Source organism: Camarhynchus parvulus, chromosome 5, assembly GCF_901933205.1.
Source record: "Camarhynchus parvulus chromosome 5, STF_HiC, whole genome shotgun sequence".
NCBI classification, from domain to species: domain Eukaryota; kingdom Metazoa; phylum Chordata; class Aves; order Passeriformes; family Thraupidae; genus Camarhynchus; species Camarhynchus parvulus.
This window is the reverse complement of record NC_044575.1, coordinates 6,069,600-6,091,111: the sequence shown is the minus strand read 5'-3', so window position 1 is coordinate 6,091,111 and position 21,512 is coordinate 6,069,600. Positions and strand designations below refer to the sequence as shown.

The following is a 21,512-nucleotide window of genomic DNA, read 5'->3' as shown; positions in this document are numbered from 1 at the left end:
AGTAATTACAGAGATAGAAAGCATTTCACAGTGAATAAATGAACAAAATATTATCATTCTTGGAGAACAAGCACCTAAGTGCTCCCAAATGACAAGGTGAACAATTTCTAACATGTACCTTTAGAACCAAAAAAAAAAAAACGACCAAAAAAACCCCCAAAACCCAAAAGAATCAGTTTAAAGAGTATTTTGCCTCATCAGTCAAGTTTTGAGCATGTTCATGATTTTCTCCCTAGCTTTGAATCCCATGTTTGGGAAGTGACTGGACTGATTGGCTGAGTCATTTTCTGCTGTCTGAACAGGAAACATACTGGAAAAGGCTTAGGGGTTATAAATAGAACATGTTCTGAGGGAAAATTGTTACTCAGGGAGCAAAGTCTCTTGCTACATGACTGCACAGATATTGTCTGCTGTACACCACCAGCATTCTTAATGAAAATTTTCCTAGTTTTTTTTTTTAATTTAGATCCCTTTAATTACTTAACACTATTTCTTTACACCTTTATTGTATTTAGATGAATGTGTAGGGAGAGTAATCACTTTATAATTAAAAATAAATTTCCTTCATAGCAGGTTTTTTTTGTTTTCAGGGCCTGTGCTTTTAATTCCAAGAACATGTATTTCTTTAAACTTGTTAAACTGACAAAATCCTGATTTCCTGTGCACTTCCTACGGGCTTTCTTCTGTGACACAGTCTGGAAATGTCACATGAACAGAGAGAGCAGAAATGGGACATGAGCTAGATATTCCTGTGTTTATTTAACTTCTGCCATTGGCCAGCTAGGGAGTCATAGGAGGGCAGTTTTCCTATAATTTCCTAGAGCTCTGATTTATCTGCTAGAAAGAAGATAACATTGTTCTTCTGGAAAGGTGGGATAGCAACTATTCCTCCATTTCAGAATGCTGAATACAAAGAATGACAGGATACTGGGTGATTCCCCTGAAGCCAGTGACAGCCCACAAACCCAGAAAGAGGCTTTTCACCCTTTGCCATCCAGCAGCAATCTTAGGATGCCTATCTGGTCATATTGCAGTGTAATTTACTGACAAATGGATCACTTGACTGGAAAGATCAGTTCTGTCATTGTTTAAAAAGGAGCTATGTTGTTAACACAGGCAAAGTATATTGTGGACAAGTAATGGAAATAAAATCCAAGTCCCATAATTTACAGCTGGATCCAAAGCTAACCCAAAGCCAGCAGGAGTCTTTCCACTGACTTCATTAAACTTTGCATTTTTGTGCTCAGAAGCGCTGGTAACAGAGCCCAGCCAGGCCCTGGGAGATGCTCCAAGGCCTTGTTCTCAGCTGACCCCTTTTGGCCAGAGCTATTAGGGTGAAAGTGGGGCTGCACACAGTATCAGGGACAGGCAAAATGAAAATCTGGAACAAAAAATACTGCAGAAACACTAAACCAGAAAAGGATACATATAAATAACAGTCAATGGTAGCAGTATCAGGGGCTCTTCTGCCTCCAGGCAAGCACCTACGCATTTATAAGTAATGACATGCAGACATTAGTTTAGTTTCACATCCTTATTGGTGCTTTGTAGACTAATGTTTTAAGCCAAACTGAAGGCAAGACCTGGCAAGTTTCCAAAGTCTGGATATGTTGTGAAATAAAAAAATACAAAAATATAAATCTTCTCTCCGTGAGCACCCAGCAAAAATCCTAACACTGTGCACTAGGAAAAATGTCCTGCTCTGTCACTGCCTGGAGTAAATGACAGGAGAAGTGGCATGAAGGAAAACAGCCCTTTAATTCAATTCATTAAAATGGGAGCCTGCTCAAAATGCAAAACTTTTTTTTTTTAATAAGGAAGTTTTGTCTGTGATGTTTCTCAAGAAACCATTCTCTGAAACAGTCTTGGATAGCATTCATACTGTATTGAAGTTCAATATGAATCATCCACGTACCACTAAAGTTTTGTTTGCCGTCTGATAACAAATATTTGTCCCTGGGAGAGTGAAAGTAAAAGGCCAGTGATCTCTTGACCACCAGGAAGTAAATGAACCATTGGAATCTCTTGATCACCAGGAAGTAAATAAACCATTGGAATCCAGTGGAGATATTTCCAACTGACTTTTTTTAAAATTCTGAAAATGCCTTTTATTCTTTATCTTATACATCGCTACACAGTGTGTTGGTGAATGGGTGATGGCAGATGAGTATCTCGAAAGAGCAGCATGATTGCTGCTCTTTAAGGGATTGCAAGGATGCAATACAGGGAGCTAAAAGGAGCACTCACATGCAGAAAGAAGGACTTTTGAGCTGTGCTGTTTCACAGGTCCGTCCCACTCCCACATGGGAATTGCAAATACTGCCAGAAGAAGGGCACTCATAGAAATGTCAGCTCTGTGAGGAAAGAGGAACAATCCTGCAGCCAGCTGATGGCCAGGGTTTCTGCTGAAGAGGATTTGCCCTGGGAATGTGGCGTTGTTAGCGTGCATTTCAGTGGCTGAGGGAACGTACTTGTGCCCAGGCTTTGTTCCCTCCCCAGGTGCTGCTGCTGTCCTTCCAGGCACTTCTAAGTGGTTCTGCTCTCAGTGTGTTCAGGCTCTTCCTCCGCTAGCTGGGAGCTGTTATTTCAAACTCTGGCTGTCAAGGAGCAGGAAGGGATGCCATCTGCCCTGCTGACAAATTTGCAGATGCACGAGACCTATTTTTTTTTTTTTTAATTGGAGAATACTCCTTTTTTTAATGCTGGCACGGACACAAGAAAGCTACTGGCAGATGGTGCAAGTCTGAAAAGGTCTCTCCGTAAGCTCTGCTTGTTTGTTTGAAGTTGCCACCATGACATGTTTAAACACTAAATGGTGAAGTTCATAGAAATATTTTGCAGGTTGTCAGGAACAATATTGCTGGTGCTGTGATCGTGTGCACTGAGACAGCCAGGGAAGGGAAAGGAGGCTGTCCAACAAGCCCTGCTGTCACCCTGGCAGCGGGTGACAACTTGTGGGCTGGCATGGCTTTGCCAAGCACTGAGCTAACGGCCAAGTGCTGGCAGGAGATGTGGTCCTGCATCCCTGGGGAGGCAGCAGCCGCAGCATCCTCGGCATCCCCAAAACCGCAGCAGGGAGAATGGCCATGGCCTCATCCCACACACGGTCCCAACGCTGTCAAACACTTGCTAAAGCCCCTGTCTGGCTGTGCCAGGGGGGCTGTGGCACTGGCTTTTCCTCTTGTTAGCAGTGCTGAAGGGCATTGTCCCCGTTGTATTTGCTGGGACCCCCATGGCAGGAAGGAATGAGGAATCTGACTCCATGTTCTCAGAAGGCTAATTTATTATTATTATTTTATGATACTATATTATATCAAAGAATGCTATACTAAACTACTAAACTAAAGAATACAGACAGGATACTTACAGAAGGCTAAAAAGATAATAATGAAAACTCGTGACTCTTTCCAGAGCCCTGACACAGCTTGGCACTGATTGGCCAAAGAGTGAAAACAACTCACACAAATCCAATGAAACAATCACCTGTGGGTAAACAATCTCCAAACACATTCCACATGAGCAAAACACAGGAGAAGCAAATGAAATAAAAATTGTTTTCCTTTTTCTCTGAGGCTTCTCACCTTCCTAGGAGAAAAGCCCTGGGCCAAGAGATTTTTCAGAGAATGTGAATGTGACAATCCCTTCCTGAGCCCCTCTGAATGTGGCAGAGGGGTTCTGGCAGTGCTGATGTCTGCGCACATCACCAAGGCAGCACTGAGCTTCCCTGGGAGCTGGGATGTTAAGTAAACCTCCCCCACAGGGTGATGGAAAATTGACAATGCTGGCAGGGGGCCAGTTTAACTGGGAAACTGAAGTTGACTAAGCTTGAATAACTTAATTATCCCACAAGGTTAAACAGGTAAATGGCTTTAGGCCCCATTTAAGAAACCAGGGATGAAAGGGTGGAAGCAGGAATAAGCTGCTCTTTTTTTTTTTTTTTTTTTTTTTTCTTCCCCTGTGATCAGATAAGAAAGAGAAATTTCAGTGCTGCTATAACTGGATAGAAAATTAAAAAAGAAAAAAGACTGGAGTTGCAGTGAGTAGTTAAAAAGCAATTAAACTTTGAAGAGCATATTCTTGAGTAGCAGGTTGAGAATATGGCTGTATTTTTACCCAGCAAGAAACGCAATCTTTTGAGGATAATTTTCCTAAGTTTAAGGTAGTGATTAGAGACCTCTAGCTCTCAATTTTATAACACCAAATTTGGGGAAAAGTCTCTTCTGTGTCTGTACTGTGGGCAGCCTGACAGTGCAAGGAATACCTTCAGGTTTAGCAGTTGTGTTGCTGTGCTGCCATTTGTTGTTGTATTTTCTTTCTTTTGTTTTTTTTTTTCTCTTTTTTGGCAGTGAGCAAGTTCAGAGGAAAAGAGGAAAAGTTGGTTTCTGGTTTAAATGAGCATACCGTTGACTCCAGTGAAATGTAGGAGGCTGGATGAATTTTCTCTCTTAACAATAAGAACAGTAGTGAAAAATATCAAGATGCACATTTCACTGGGCATACCCACTTAACCTCCTAGATCATGACAACTGATCAGTTTTGGACAAAGTTTACATATACAATTATTTGTAACATATTTAAATCGTTCTGAAATGCAAACCTATAGGTAAACCAAATTTTTATCATTATCAGCACTTCTTGCTGAAGTATGTTCAACTATAATGAGCAAAACTTAAGTGGAACCTATAGGTCCCCAGTTATTCCCCTCCTATTGACAGGATCCTCTGACCATAAATGGCATTAAATGTGCATAACTCTTGTATCTTAGCAACCTTATTTTTTAAACAAAGGGGGTTTGAATACATGTAGTTTATTAATTTTATGCTGTCAAGACTGACAATAATGTATAACAGACAAAACTCATGCCCAGCAGTTGCTGGTTGTTTTCTATTATCTCCATAGAGCAGGTCAGAAACATTTGTGTTAGATGATTTTAAAAAAAGAACAAATCTTCTTCCTGGCCATTCCTTCCTGGCTGAGCATGAGAAGTGAGGTCACCTCTCCTCTAACACAGTGTAATGCAGCACAGTAAGTGATCAGTCACCAGAATGTCCCAAAGTAAACTCTGGCATTGCCAAAGAAAGCACCTCAGTACCTCCTTCCCCAAGGTTCAGCACCGACCTTGTAACACAGCTTTGCTCATGTGTGTGGAGTCACAGCAATTAAAGCAGCAATTTCAGCAGCACAGACCTACTGCAAGTGGTTAACTTCAAAATGAAGACTCTGTGAGACTGGAAGGATGGCACTGAGAAGTGTTGTGGTTTCATCTTGAGTTAGGCAAGTATGTTTGAGTGTTCAGCTGAGTGAGAAATGGTGATTTCCCTAAAACATCTCTGCATTCAGACTGATGGTCCTCCCTGGTTCAAACCCTCTGTCACTCTTCCATTAATGACACTCAGGGAAGTCTTTGTTCAGTAACACCCACAAAACATAAATAACATTTAATTAAATAAAGTCTCTGCTAAGATTTAATATGCTAAGATCAAAGCATGTGGAAAGTGATCTTTGTCTCTGACAGAAGGTTTCCCACAGACAAGAAATAATCTAGATTCTTGCTGACAACACATACAGAAAAGTTAATTTGTATTAAGAATATGTTCACAGAATGTTCCCCTTACTCACTGACAGTCACATTCTAGGAACTGTTTCCACGCAGGTGTGCGAGTTGTTTCTATTGTTTGGGTTTGGGTTTTTTTTTTTCCTTTTCTCACAAAATTTCCCCAACATGTCTCTCACAGAGCACTGTGTTTTTCTCCTGATACAATCTGAACCCTCTCTGCCTGTTTTGCAATGTGACAATCCCTCAAGCAGCTGGCAGTTACTGGCTCATGCAGGTGTTTTAGCACCCCAGCAAGGCAGAATCTATTTCCCAGCTGCACATAGCCTGGAATCACTTGGCTTGGAAGAGTGTACATTAACTTAAATTCCTTTATCACTTTATCACATCAAAGTTTTGTTTTTCTCTGCAAAGCCTCAATCTGAAATCAAGTATGGCCAAAGTCAGAGCACATTTTCAGGGAAGGTGTTAGCACAGCAGTGCAGGAAGGAAATCTTATCAGCTTTGCTGAGCTCGGTGGGTTAGTTTTACAGAGAGTCATTTGTCAGCACAATCCAAAGCAGCAATGCTGCAAGCACTGGCTGGGGAAATGAGGCCTGATCCAAAGCCTGCTGGAATCCACGCAAAACAACACTTAATTACTTGATCCTTTTCTCTCTGAAGTCAGTGAGATGTTGACATTTATTTCAACAGAAGCAGCTCCATGGCTTTGATATCTCTCATGTATTTCTGAGTACTGACTTCTGCAAACCAAAGCAGAATCAAAAGCTTCCTTTTTTATTCTTTTGAGCACACAAACCCAAGTGTCAGAAATGAAAATATTCAATATCTGTGGAATAAACTCTGATGACTTAACATTGATAAAATGAAGGCTTTTAGTGGTACTCCTAAGGGTAATAATAAAAACATATCCTTATGAAAGACTAAATCTTTTAAGAGCTGACTAAAAGACTGGCTACAAGAAGGAAAGAAAAAGATGCAACTCTTTTTCATAATCGTTTATTCCACCCCTCATAATGTCCACCTTATTTGATTATCTGTCAAGTCTTCTCAAAATTCAAATACACCTTACAAGATTATATGTGCCCCATGAGAGGTTTAAAACTTCTTAGGATTGCGACTGTTGCTTTTCAGAAGGCAAAAAATGTTTCCAGGATTTGTAATTACAGCATCACCAGAGCTGACATTATCCCTTAATGAAGTAAAATGACACTGAGACATGACTCCATTATAGGAATAAATACGAGAACATAATTTCATGCCTTACTAAAATTAAAGTTATCTTAGAGATTCTAAGATTAATTTCTTCTACCTTCAAAGAAGGATTTTTTTTTGATTCATGAGCTGAAGATTTTGAAGAGGCTGGTGCTGGCTAACTGGTCTGTCTCTCTATGAAATTGCATTTAGCAAAGTGTCTTAGGAAATGAATCAATTAATGCTGAATGATACCAGAAGCAAGAGATCATCCTGTGCCCATATTTGGTGCATTATTAAAAATTTCACACCCTTTTTAGCCTCAGGGAGATTTAGCCAGCAAAGACATGTGACCCAAAGAGTGAAATTTCCTAGATTTGTGTCAGTAATATGCATCAAACAAGCACTAACTCCTGTTTGTCAAAAAAGCAGAGAAAATACACGTGGAAAACTAAACCCACCCCCACATGTGGACAAAGTTCACTTAGAAAACCCAAACAAGAATATTTGCATGGAGGGAAGAAGGACTAGTGCTACCAGCCTGGGGGTGTGTTACTGAGCAGGTGTGCTGAGGGATGGTTTGTCAGAGCCCCCAAAGGACACAGGCAACCCAGGGCAAAAACAAACCCTGGCAGCCAAGAGAGCCCTGCTCCTGTTTCTGCAGCAGCAGCACCGAGTGTGTGAGAAACTGCTCACAGGAGGAAGGCAGGATGATGAAGGACCCATCCCCAAACTTCCCTAACAAATGAACTTGGAGCCTCCTGTGGGAAAAAGGCTAGAAAATTAGCTGTGTGTGCTTCACAGGTATTTCTGTCTGCTTTTTCTTCTAATGAATCAAAGTGTTTTGAACTCTGCCTCAATAGACCTGTATAAATGTGTTAATGTGCTTGGAAACTTGAACACAAACGTTGTTTGGAAGGTGTCTCACCCTGGAATAGTTCCTTTATATGCCAAGGGTATTATCTGATACACCCAGGACTGGGTAGGAAGGGCTATTTCCTGCACATGTGGTAAGAAAATCCAGCTATTCCAGGCCCCAGGAAAATTACATGCTCCCACGTAAAGAATCCAGCTTCCTTTGCTTAGATCTGTTTTCTTTTCCTCACTCTATAAAGCAAAATTCCTTTAAAAGAACCACCCTAATGGCTTTCTATGTTGATACAAACCAAAAAGCATTAATGAAGGAAGAGAACACGAAAATTTGTATTTAACTACTGATTCTCACCAGAGATGAGTACGATGAGCAACTTCAAAACAAGAGCAGGAAAATACCCATAGTGGCCTTTCACGTGATGCAGCAGAATGTCAAAGCTTCAGCCTCATAAGAAGGTTTTATCCTCATAACCCCCATAAGGGAAGGAAGGAATAGACTGCTATTACCTGCACCCTACAGATCACAAACTGATTCATGATGAATTCTCCAAGTCATAAAGAAAAGAAATGACTGAGGAGGGAGCTCAGCATGGTCTCCTGAGAGCCAGGCCACCTCTCTTGCATGAAAAATTCAGTTAACTTTGAAGACACCCACAGTTCATCAGAAAGGATCAGACAAGTTGTTTGAATACCACAAAAAGGGCTTTTATTGTGCTGGATATGTAGATAAGAATCCATTTACAAGAATTTGAATAGACAGGCTTGCACACTTCAGGAAAGGGAGTGCTGCACATCACCAGCCACAGAGAGGGATCAATATCCTACAGCAGAGTTAGCAAGCACAGCTTTATACCAGTTAATAAGGCTGGATTGTTTTTTGTAAGAACCATTCTTACTCCTTTTTCCTCTCCTTTCAATGCAGGAAAACAGGCTAGGATTGAACAAAACAAATTACAAAGCAGCCACAATGTTAAAAAAAGGGTCAGGAACTTGGTCTTGGGAAGGTGAGGCTGTGCAGCACCTGGGGAAGCTGCTCTTTCCCTTTGTGCTGGTGTGTCCCATACCTCAAAGAAGGGAGGGTGGGCTAGGATATCCCACAGAGCCCCATGTAATGCCAGACTGGTGGCTCCTGATTAATGATTTTTAATCTAATCTTTCACTGATGTGGGTTCATCTTAGCCCAGAGTGATTATCTCAGTTTGAGTACCTCAGTTATGTTTTCCTTTGGAGAGAGGTAGGTGTGACTGTGAATAAAGAATTTCTTAATTCTGGTTAAGTAACATCTAATGAAACATAATTTTTAAAGATGGTTGTGATAATAGTTTAGTGTGAATGATACAGTCATCTTTCAGCCACTTTCAAAGATCAAACAGTTAAGGACAATGAGTAAATACACTAATTATAGTTAATAAACAGCAAGATTCCTGCTGGTCTTCATGCAGCCCCTGATGATGCAGAAAAGCTTTGGAAGAACCTGGCAGGAAAGGGTTATCTTTTTACGGACTTATTAACTCTTTCTGAGAGGCATGGAAGGAAGAGGACACCTGTGAAGGTGAAGACAGGTGGGAGACCAGTGCTGCAAGCATCTTTCCTGACCAGAAAGGAACAGCTATCCTCAAGAAAGAGGTTTTGGAATATTTCCCAGTAGGGGCTAAAGTCTTTCAGACTTTATACTTTCTGGGTTCTCTGACCCTCAGTGGTGGACTGAAACAATTAAGACTTTGTAAAAATAATAGAAATATTATTTCTTTTATACACACATACCCCTTTGCTAACTACAGATCACTTTTTTCTGGAAGTTTGCCAAGAGGATTTTCTCATTCCTTGTTCTTGCCTTCCCCAAGGCTGCTAAAGATGATAGTCTTTTAGATAACAGGGAAATGGTATGCACCATTATTTCTATATTCTTGCTTTTATCACTTGGAGGAAAAAGTACAGTTAATCTCCTGAAGTTAAACCAACAGACAAACATATTGCAACTCAAAGTTAATCACTGAGTAAAACTTGGGCTCAGCCAAGCACAATGCAAAAAACTAGAAGACAAATTTCAACCCAAATGAGAGATTTTCCACAACTAAATTCTCGCCTTAAGATCGACAAATTATTTTCGAGAGCTGGCTAAACCACTTGGGTCACTAGAGAGTTTGTTACATTCAGCTGTACACGGATGAAAAGGGCCACATTCACATTTGTTTTCCCTCCCCGTTATCCAAAAGCCGTTTCAAATTTGGCTCAGGTGTGAAAAGGGTCAGAGCTCAAGTCACAGCAGGCCAAGGGTCCCGCTGCCTTGCCCTGCCACAGCCTTCTGCAGCACCTCTGAGGCGCAGTGACTGTGTGGCACGCGTCAAAATGTTTATGACTGAGGTTACCTATAAAGTGGGCCTGCTGGGGCTTTTGTCAAGCCTTTAGGTTGGCAGATATGGGCTTCAGCTCATTTCCCCTTTCTGCACTTCAAGTAATTCCTGATTGTTTTTCTTTGTTCCTCTTTTATACAACTTCACATCCGCCGTCAGCAAGATGTTACTGTCGATGGGAGTCGGGGAGTTACAGCGCCAGCGCTGCTAGCTGATCTTGAACTTTCTCCCCAGTGGTTTTCTGTTTGCCTGCAGACCGAAACCTTCTTGAACCTGCCGAATACGTGACAACCTTTACGCTTCCTCAAAACCAGAACTTTAGCAGCCGAGAGGAAGCGCCCCGGGCTCCCCGTGCCGCTCTGTCCTCGCAGCGCTTCCCCATGGCAGGTGGGGCCGCTTCGTCCCGCTCGGGGCACGAAACCACCGGGACGGCTGCGCGAAACTGCCCCCAGAAACTGCTCCCAGAAACTGCCCCCAGAAACACCCCCGCGGAAACTGCCCCCAGAAACTGCCCCCAGAAACACCCCCGCGGAAACAGCCCCCAGAAACAGCCCCACGGAAACTGCCCCACGGAAACAGTCCCGCTCGGGGCGGCGGGGGACGCGCACCTTGCGCGGGGATCAGCGCGCCCTGCGCAACTCTGCCGGGGCTGGGGCCGGGCCGGGCCAGGGCTGGGGCGGGCGGGCCGCGGGCCCCGCCCCGAGCCCGGCGAGCCGTGCCGAGGCAGCGCCGGCAGCATGAGGAGCGGCGGCGCCGCTGCAGCCGCTGGGTCCGCGGGACAGGCGCAGCAGGTGCGGCGGGGCCGGGCGGGGAGGGCAGCGGGGCACGAAGCGGGACCCGTGGGCTGGCGCCGGGCACGGGGGTCCCTCCGCGGGCGGCCGGGAGGGACGGAGGGAGCGCCCCGAGCCGGGCTCTGCTCCGCGGGCGGTGGCGCTCGGGGCCGCCCGTGCCGGGCTGAGCCGTGCCGGGCTGAACCGTGCCGGGCCGAGCCGGGCTGTGCTGTGCCGGGCTGTGACGGGCTGAGCCGTGCCGGGCCGAGCCGTGCCGGGGTGAGCCGTGCCGGGCCGGGCCGTGCCGTGCCGTGCCCCGCCCCACCGGCGGGTCCGGGTGCGGCGCTCCCGGAGCCCTCCCGGATGGTGGCACCGCGCTGGCTCGGACGGCCACGCAGGAAAAGTCAAAATAATCTTTTCGCTCTGTGAGTAGCCTGCGATGAAGGCAGCCGAGCGCCTTACAGCGTGTTACAACGCTGGAGCGGGCTGTTAGTTTGGACGCGTCTTAATGAGTGTGTTAATCAGCGTAACATCCTTCTCTGCTCACCTTTTGGGTTAATTGAGAATGGCATCTGCCTAGTTTCCCTTTGCGCTTCGAAGTTTTTGTTAATTGTGATTGTCTTGTCGTGTTCACTCCATTTTTCATTCAGCATGTGACTGGAATTCAGATAGCTGCCCCGTGGAGTGGTGATTGTACGTTTATTTGCCCCTATGCCTGTAAGGTTGAGCCAGTATCAAAAAGCTTTAAGTTCTCTCTTAAGTTTGTTGAAACAGATCTGGAGGTCTCTGTCGTCTTTAAAAGCTGTTTACAATTGGCAACCTTGTTGGTGCCTTCAGCCAAAATGAGATCTGAGCGTGGAAATGGAACTGCGTTCTTGTATCTAAAGATGGTCCCTTGCAGGTCAAAACGTTGGCATGGACAGGAAACTTCATGGCAGCGTGAACTTTTTTTTGCCCCCCCGCCTTTCTTTCTCTGTAGAGACTCCAAACCTTTCAGTAAGGTGGAGCAGTGCAGTCCTCTGCTGCTAGTCCCATCTGGGGTGTAGCTGCCCCCTCTCTGACTCTGCTTTTGGTTTTGAGGAAGTTCTTAATCTCTCTGTGACTCAGTGTTCTAATCTTTAAAATGGCTTAATAAGACTTGTCACGCTTGCCTCCCAGGGACATTAACATCTAATTGATGCTCACGAAGTGCCTTGATCTGGCAGAAAAGAGGGCATCTTGCTTCCCTCATTTCGCCACTTTATTTTGGGTGCTAATTATATTACATGGGTGGAAAACAGATTGGCTGACAACCGAACTGGAATCCATGTCTGTTATCATTGACACGGGCACTCTGAGTGTGTGCCCGCTTATGCTTAGTTTGAGGTGTCCGGTGTTTCTCTAAAAACAGCCGGGTTTATCCTTTCTGGAGGATGAGAAATTGCACTGAAGCAGCGACAGACTTTTGCTCCTAACTCTACAGTTTTTTCTCTGTGTGTTAATGAGGTCAGTAAAGGTTTTAAGAATTAAAGCTGTTGACTCAACTCTCAGCGTGTCCCTGATCTTAAATCTTACTCCGCCTGAATCTTACCATAGTCTCCGTTTTTGTCGTGTTTTACTTCTTTAGAAATAGAGAAAACATACAATTTTACAGTTCTTTGCTTGAAAATACAAGCTTTAGAGTATAAAATGTATCTTTTTAACCGTTTTACTTGCGGCTCAAAGGAGTAATTAGCCACTTTACTCCCGTGACTTGAATCTTGCCCCACCTCCTCCTTATCGCTGCTGCCTCCCCCTCGGGCAGATAGCAGAGCCTGCAGTGGCAGTAGCAGGGCTCTGGCATGATGGGGTCCCCATTAACACACACCAGAAGACATCAGCAGTGTTCATAAAACAGCTGATGTGAGTGGGCACCCTGCCTTAACAGCACCGGCGCCATGGGTTTTTTTCACCTAAAGCTTGGGGTTGCAGAATTCCCAGTCCTTTCCCTACATTTGGTTGCTCTGTAGGGCGGGTCTGTGTGCTGGGAGGTTGCTTTGTGACACGGCATTTCGCTCATCCCTTTGGTTCACTTCTCCTTTTCACCATTGTGGCCGCAGAATTGTCCTTCCCCGTGCTAAATGGACCTGCAGCGTTGATACCTGACAGCCTTGATGAACCTTCATCAACCAGCGTTGATACCTTTTAAAGTGCTGTTTGATGTTTGTTAGTGCTGTTCTTTTCATGGTACTAGGAAAAAATACTGCTGCTGCATCTCAAGAGTGTGTGCATGGTGGAGGAATGAAGTTCTGCAGGGAAACTGAAGCATTCTTCATTCCACTTCTTCTTGCCGTGTGGTCTGCCACAAGTGATGTGACTTTGCCTGCCCTGTCTGTAAAATCAGGTGACTTTTCAACAAATTAGTATAAAGGAAAGCATGTAAAAATGGGAAGTCGTCTCCTTTCACTCTGAATTTCTTTTTTGCTTGTTTCTAGTTAATTGCCTCAATGTTGCTCTGAAGTTGTATGGCATTCCCAGATCCCTGACATCAGGGTGGTGCTGTTTGTGGGGAGATCAGATTTCCTTCAGTTTCGCCTAGAATCTAGACAGATGATCTGAAAAGGTTTTGTTTTTATTAAGATGTACTGAAGCAGGGTTTTCTAGTCTCCTGTCGATATCCCATTCCTTGTGGAGGTTGAGGAGCCTATGTTTTGGTTGGAGATGTTCTTTAAGTGTAAGAAACCATAAAACAGAAGAGGTGATTGCTCTCCAGTTTCTTCGTGAGTGTGCTTGAAGTCTTTCACCTCTTTTAGCACATACCTTGTATCTGCTCCAGCTGTCTCACTGCTTGGGTATTTTATAACTAGTACCTTGAAAAGGGGAAAAAAAGGGAAAACTTTGAAATGCTAGATGGGACTCTCCCACGTGGCTGTGACATTTGTTGTGAATGCTTGGTAACCTGTGTCTGTTTCTTTGCCTCACTCTGGTTCCCCTGGTGTCAGCAGAAAAGCTCTCTTTTCCCAGTGGAAGGGGCTTTGCTTCTTAAGGACATGGTGTGTTTTGATTCCCTTAAAATGAAGACAATTTCAGGTGTCTGAAACTGAGATCTGCCTCCCAATGGTCCTTCTGTTTTCTCAGCTTGCTCACGTGTTGCATCCAGAGTCAAGGAGCTACAGAAAAGCTGAGGGGTTGCTTTCTGTGGCTGTGCTGGCAGCCTGGCTTGCATGCATCTCTAGAATAGCTGTGTACCTGTATAATAGGAATTTGGGGTGTGAGTTTTGTGTGTGAGCAAATTCTTGGCTGCACCTTTCCCCTTCAAGCTCTTTCTGTGTCACGAGCCCATGAACTTGAAAAGTGCAGCCTCCTCTCTGTGTCTGGCAGCTCAGCTGTGCAGGGAGGGCACACTGCTTGTTTCTCATCACTGGGACCAGTTTTAGAGGTGTTTGTACAGCAAACTGACTCTTTCAGAAGTGGTATTAGTAGTTCAGGGTACATTAGTCTGATTCTGGAAAATATAGATATTCTAAATTAAGGCTATTAAGTGTCCACTGATTCAGTGACTGTGCAGATACGCAGTTAATATTGTATTGTGACACATTCTGAAAATTGCTGTGTTTATTTTTGACCTGGAGAAGATGACTAACTCTTTCATGTATGCATAGTTACGTTTACAAGCAAGCAAAAACTTCCCCAAAATTATCTTTAGACTCCTAGTTCCATGAAAGGAAAAAAATTCAGATTTGTCCCTAAATCTGAGCTGTGTGTGCTGTCAAGCCTTCTTTCTGCTCTGGGTTGATAACGCTGTGTTCAGTGGGGGTTTGGTTTTTAGAGGTTTTATTTATCTCCTCCAGATTTTTGTGGGCAATTTACTGTGTGGGGAGAGGAACGAGAGCAACCCCATTCTGTGTTAGGAAAGGTAGGTGGTACCACAACACAAATTAGAAAGATACTACTGTGGTAGCTTATATTTAGTTAAGTTCTGATTGTTCTTATTTCAATGTCCCAGTAACACTGATGAAATTAGGAGACGACTTGGGTTTGTTTTTTCTTGCTTTTGGCCCCCTAGAGTTGTGATGGCAAAACCTGGTGAGGCAGGTGGTTTATGGAATTGTGTGATGGAATTACGTGGACTAGATTTAAACTTTTGTTCTTGGCTCTGGCCTCTCCTCTGCTGTGCTTTGGAGAAATAATGGCAGCAGTTTCTCCAATTGCTGCATTCAGCCAAGGGGACATTACCAATTCAGTTTTTAAAATGACTGGGCCTGGCATTGTGTGTTGTGGAGTTTTAGCTTCCTCAAAAGCAGTTTCTTTGGATCTGTTAGTCCACTATAAATCCTTCTCAGACCTTTTAAGCTTGCAGCTTATTGCCTGTTTAGACTTCAGTAATGCCCAAAGGGGTGCTACAGTTCATAATTAATTCTCTATTGCTGCCATCGCCAAGCATCAAAATAGAATTTCCAAAGCCATGCGAAATTTTTGTTGGGAATAAGCAGGGATGCTTTGTAATCAGCTTTAAATAGTCCTGTGGTAATTCATCAGACCTTAGACCAGCCTTCCAGTACCAAAAGGGGCTACAAGAGAGCTGGAGAGGGACCTTTTACAGGGGCAGGTATTGATAGGACGAGGGGTGATGGCTTTAAACTGAAAGAGGGCAGGATTAGATTAGCGATCAGGAAGAAATTCTTTGCTGTGGGGGTGGTGAGACACTGGAACCATGATATTTTTATTATATAGTGTTACTTTTAGAAGACTAAGGACATTAAAATACCTGATTCTGATAACATATTTCATCATTTTCATACCTGAATAGGTGACTCCCATAGCTAACTGGAAGATTTTAAATCTTCCAAGATTTTTTTTTCCTAGCCTATGACGTGCAAATCATGTATGATGGAGTCCAGGGAAAAAAAACAAAACTATTTTGTTAACAGCAAAGCAGAAGGTGGAGCAGAAGACAAATTTTCCCCTCTCTTTGAGAAGACTCGTGTTTGGCAGATAGTGGAATTCTTTTTTGTGTGTAATGGGATAAGAGTGTATTGCAAAGACCATAATCTGTGTTATTGGCTGAGCTGAGCCCCATCTGTTAGCGGTGTCAGGGATGTGCAGTAGGCTTGCCCTCTGAACTCATGCACATGGGGAGCAGCACAGAAGGGTTTACAGAAGCAAGTGCAGGCTCTGAAGGCAGTTGCTAAAAGCAAAGGGAGGGATTCAGAACGGAATGCAGTGTTCTCTGCTGACACCCTTTCTAGCTGAGGAAACCCTCTGGCTAAAGAACTTTACAAGATACTGGGTACTTTTTGGTTTCTGCTCATTCATAGTCTGACCTCCTTTCATACAGGTTCACCCTCTGTATATGCTTGTTATCCGGTTGGTTTTTATTGATTGTCTTTATGGCACCTTGTGCTGATCTGGGGAATAATTTAAAATAGTAAACTGAGCTGGTTAGAAGAAAAAATGGGCTTGTGTTGGACTTGACTTCATGGTGGTAAATATGCAGTCAGTGCTAATCAGCCCCATGTCATCATTCACCCCAGCTGTGGGTCAGACACAGGATCTGCTTGTGCACTTGAATTGCCATTGCTTTGCTCCTTGCAGAGGCAGTAAAGGAGTGAGCGTGCTGACACAAGAGCTTACTTCTCCAGGTCTCATTTCCATCCTAGGTGAACTCAAAGAACTTCTGATGGAATGTGATATCTGGGCCTGGATAATTTATGTGAACGAGTTCTCATTCAGATCTGATCTCCTGGCCTTCTGCTTGGTATTTGATTTTCCCCTTTCACTGAGTGCTACAAATTCCTATGGTTGCCACCAATGCAGCCAACTGTTTCTGTCAGTTCAGAAAATTGTTTCAGTAATTACATTCCTGTAGGGACAGAAGAATATTGAAGTTTGGAGCCACTTTTAAGATTTCAGAGTGTGAGTGCGGAGTGTAGGTTCCTCCTGTTTCTATCTATGGATTTTTAAAAGTAACAGCTGACACCCCTGTGTACAATATTTGTGTTCAGAACATTCGTGTGCTTGACTGAATGTCAGAAACATGCACATGGTTAAGGCTTGGACACAAGCTCCATAGATATGAACTATTAATGCATTCAAAAACTGAGTTTGTGGATGTAATCAAATACCTCTTGCTGTACTTACTCTCAGAAACTTTGCCCTTGCACCAAGTCAACATTAGGTGTCCCAAAAATGCATTAGGAAGAGCAAAGCTTGTGTAAAGAGCTAAAATACAAGACAGTGAACCTGTTCAGACAAAAGAAACCATCTTTCTGTTGGGGGGCTGTGTATGAGAGGGGAGAAGGGTTAGGGTGGTTAATTTTATTTTCTGGAAGTGAATAGCACACATTTTTAAGTGCAGCAAGCAGGTATCACTCTGTTTGTGACCTGTTTCCTTGTGAAAGTGACGAGGAGCAGGGATTGGATTGAATCTGTTGCCTGCACTGCTGGCACACAGCGCTGTGTGATGCTGCCCTGCCACGGTGGATAAATAACCCGGTGTGGCAGAGAGAACTGTGCAAATGTTCACGGGTGTGCTTGGCCTTGTCCTGGCTACCTGGGATCTGTCTGGCAGTGGGTATCAGTGCAGCAGCACAGCGGTGATGGGTAATACAGCACTGTAGGAACGGGCTCTTTGTTGATGGAGTGACAAAACTGGCTTTTGTCTTTTCAAAAAAGAAAAGAGCTCAGAAGTCTTTAATTAGGTGAAAAGACATTTCATAGGATTTGGGGGATTTCACTTTAAACTTAAGGATAGCCAACTGGACAGAGGCAAAAAAGTCTTACTTGAGCAATTTACTAGAAAAAGAAGAGAACAAAGAAACTAATTGCTTTTATGAGGTGTTTTACTAAAAGCAAGAACTTTTTGCACTTGGCTTGGTTTTTCTTTATAAAGAGTTTTGTTATCTTGCCTTTTGTTAAACTTTTTTGTTTCCAACACTACCACAGAAGCCACCCTGCTGATTTTATGCCTTCTAAGGTAGCTGAGCTATCTTGGGTGAGAAATAGATCTCTGAGAGCTGATGAGACCTGGCTCGAGGAGACCCCTATTTCACAGCACTCCCCAGCACCTACTGCAGAGCTGCTCTGCACTCTGCAGGGAGGCACAACCACAAATGCCACAGCTCAGCCACTTCGCATTTGTAGCTGGGATGCTTAGATAAGCAGACAGGAAAATAGGTTAATGTGCACCAGGCCAGCCTTGTGCACATCGTGGGGAAAGGACTGCCTTTGGTATCCCCCGTGGAGTAATTCTGATGGCTACTTCACATACCAATGTCAGGTTAAAGATAGAACAGAACAGAGCAGTGCTACTCCTCCCAGAGCATCAGTTCTCCCCTGGAGGGGGCTCAGAGGGATGCTGACCTTGGGCAGGGCAGGTTTGTGCTTCAGGGCAGAGTTAGGGTGTCCTGGGAGGGAGGTGTGCCTTTGGGAGATGCTGGCACAGGCACCAGGAGCAGTGTCAGGTGCTGGGGGCCTGGCAGAGCTGGGTGCTGCATCCTCACTCTGAGAGAAGGGTTTCCTCTGGGCTTCCTTCCCACCTGGGAGTGAAAAGTCACAGTGGAGCATTCACCTCTGTGTATTTATGTGGAAAAGGAGGGCCACAAGGTTTTTATTTCACACTTCCCTATGCAAAAATGCAGAAGGCAATGTTATTTTCTCTCTCTCTGTTTTCTTTTTGGCTGAGGAAGGAGTGTTGTGATGGTTTGCTGAATATGTTCACACAGAGGGCTCCAGGATTTGCAGAGTGCATGCACTTAGAGGGTTCCAGCAGAATTTCTGATGCAATTTCATGACAACTGCAGAAGCTTGACACCTTAAGGCCCTATTTATGCATTTAGATATAGACCACCCCACCTGTCTATAGCTACTTGTTCAGCTCCTAGCTGACTTAATGATTGATGGTATTAGTAACTTGTGTGTAGAAGCATCTTGAAACTCAGTTATGGAATCAAAGCATGCCTCCCAATTATTTTGTTTATCAGGCATTAATAGAGACCAAAAAAACCTATATGGCTGTTCCAGAGCAAGGTGAGATATTTTTGTGTGTTGTTCACTATACTCTTCCCTTACAGAGGTTGGTCCAAGGTTCTCCCTGACACTCAGTAAAACACATGAATAACTTAATGCTGTGTTTGGCAGAGTTTCTTGGCTCAGCCTTTTCTAAGGCAGCACCTGTATGCATCCTTCATGGTGGTCAGGTGTTCTGCAGAACAGTGTCAGTATGAAACTTCTGCCTTTTGTTGTAAGTTTTGTGGATTCTGACCCAGAACTTGATAGGATACATGTTCGTGATGCTATTTGGCTCATTTGAAATCTCAAGCCAATAGAACTACAGCCACTGGCTTCTGAAAACCAGCTGTGTAATTATCTGAGTGTCTCTCTTAGTCCATTAATTTCCAAGATAAATGCAGGAATGACATACATGGTATAGCAGATTTACATTTGCACACAAGATTTAATTTAGAGGTAAATATTGATGCAGATATATCAGAGGGTTTTTTTGCCTTAATAGTTCTAGTGAACAGAGAATGTGAACCACTAGTTTTCAGTTTGATTTGCCCTACTGAAGTAGCAAAGGATGGCAGGGTTTTCCTTGCCTCTCTTCCTAATCATTTGTTATCCAGCTAGTAGGCCAACCCTCATGCAAAATTTATTGAAAGTGTGGGCAAGAGAGAGTTAGTGGGACTTCTACAAAGCCAACTTAGTTAATGACTTTGCCCAACTTCCCTGCTAGGTTTCATGAGGCATTGTAAGGTTGTGATCAGAGCCTCTGGTGAGTTCATGGAAGCCATCACTACGTTAGTTTTAATAACTGTTTCCTCTAAAGAAAAAAACCAAAAAACGCACCTTTGTCATACTAAGAACACCTCATGTTTTCAGTCCAAATTTTCTACATTTCTTTTGGGTTTTGTCTGTTGTAAAATATTTAGCTGGGATATTTTGCCAGTCACAGGGCTGAAATAAGTGTTTCTTTTAATTTTGGAGGAGGAGGTGAAGTCAAGCAGTGTTTTCTTCCTTTTGGCTGATGATTCTAGTATGATTATAATGGTGATTCTGATTTCTTCAGGAAGAATATGCAGAGCAGTGAGCGCTTGTCTCTTTTCTGCCAGGTCTGGGGAATTTAAAATGAAAACTAATAGATTATTTTGAACCTCATGACTAGAAACTAGTATTGGCAACACAATTAGAATGAAGCAAAAAAAGGTAAAATTTACATTAATTATTTAATTACCAAACAGATTTATATTCCCATGGTGAGTCTCTGTTAAGTGTATATGCATTTCCTTTCTATTTTTGTCAACGGAATCCACATTTCTGATATTTCTTACTTGATAAAGTTTAATCTTAAAAAGAGTATTTGTAGTCCCTGTCCTGTGTGAAGAGTTATTTTTGTTTTGCATCTTGTGATATGTTGGGCTTTTTATTTTTTATTATTATTCATAAGGTTTCTCAAGCTTCATTTGCAATGCTCTGGCTTACCCATATTCACTGGTCTGTGGGAGGGGGAGGTGAGGAGAAATTCCCTTTCTTTCAGCTGGGTATTGCCATAGCCAGTAGGTGCTTAGTCATGGGCTGTGCTGATGGCAAGTTTCGTTTGGCACACCCTGGCAGGGGCAGTCCCTGCCCTGCTCTCAGCAGAGCCATCCTCTCCCTGCTGCAATTGCAGATGACTGGGCTTGTTTTACAGCAGTGACACTGTAATGATAACCTTGCCAATGCTCAGGAGAGGTGGAGACAGCTGAGCTTTTTGCTGGTATAGCACGTTTGAAAATTTCACTAAAGATGCTGTGACTTTTGAAGGTTTTGGTCAGTGTCACTTACAAGGCTGTTGTGAACTTCTGTCAGAAAGTGTCAGAGTGGCAGTGAGACTTAGGCCAAAGGTTCTTCCACCAAAATTCTACTTTAATTGCTCTTTCAGTTTCTTTGCCTTTACCTGTTTCTTTTCTCCCCTAAGCCTGTATTCTAGATTATGTTCTTATCACTGTTGACTAAATTTCCAGCAGTAAAATTGTCAGCTTTGAGCTGTGGGATGCACCGGTGAGTGCAGCCTTGCAGGGTTCAGAAAAATAGGGTGTAGGCAAGAAAGGGGATTTGTGTAGGTAGCTGTTGCTAAAATCTGGGTCTTCTGTCTGGGAGTGCAAGGATGTTGTATTTATTGTATTTAACCCCAGAAGTGTCCGTGCCTGTGCAGTCACAGTCTGTCAGAGCTGGGTGCACTCTTCCCCCTCATCACTGTTCCTCACAACATTGGCTATGCTCTTATGGGCACATGTGTAAGAAATGCCAACTGAGTCATTATTGGAGTGGATGTTCTTCCAGCAGGTGTTTTAAAGGCAAAATTTCAAGTCTCTGAACAAAAAGAGACCAAATTGCCAGTCAAGAATTTATAAGAAGGAAATGGGTGAGCCCTTTCTCTTTGACCCAGAGCAGTTCTCTTTCCTGACACCCCTCTGTCCTGCTGCAGGTACATGAAGGCAGTTTGGCAGCCAAACTGCTGCACCAGTCAGGGTTAGTGTGCAGGGACTGCCTTTGAGATGGAGCCTTTCATGTTGCTTCTGCATGAAAAGGCAGGTGGGTTTGATTTTTAACAACACACCACCGTCATGTTGTTTAATCTGCTACAAAATTCAGACATCTGCCTTTCTGAGCAGCTGTAGCAGGTACATGCAGTGCCTCTTCCAGACTCAGGTTTTATTTTGCCTAAACCTATTTTAGATTTAAACTCCACAGAGGTGAGCAGAGGTGCCCAGGGTGTTTCCTCTCCCACTCCAGCGCTTGCAGACCCGCAGTGGTGAAGCCACATCAGCA

General features: G+C 43.6%; 1 protein-coding gene across 3 annotated transcripts in view; it reads left to right on the top strand.

The window, feature by feature from the left end:
- Nucleotides 1–10,687: 10,687 nt before the first annotated feature.
- The window catches only part of MICAL2 (microtubule associated monooxygenase, calponin and LIM domain containing 2), an 80,245-nt gene continuing 69,420 nt past the window's right edge, over nt 10,688–21,512 (top strand). For all 3 annotated transcript variants that reach the window (XM_030950193.1, XM_030950194.1, XM_030950192.1), the window contains exon 1: nt 10,688–10,766. The gene's annotated coding sequence lies outside the window, so the exon portion shown is untranslated. The remainder of the gene's footprint in view (nt 10,767–21,512) is intronic.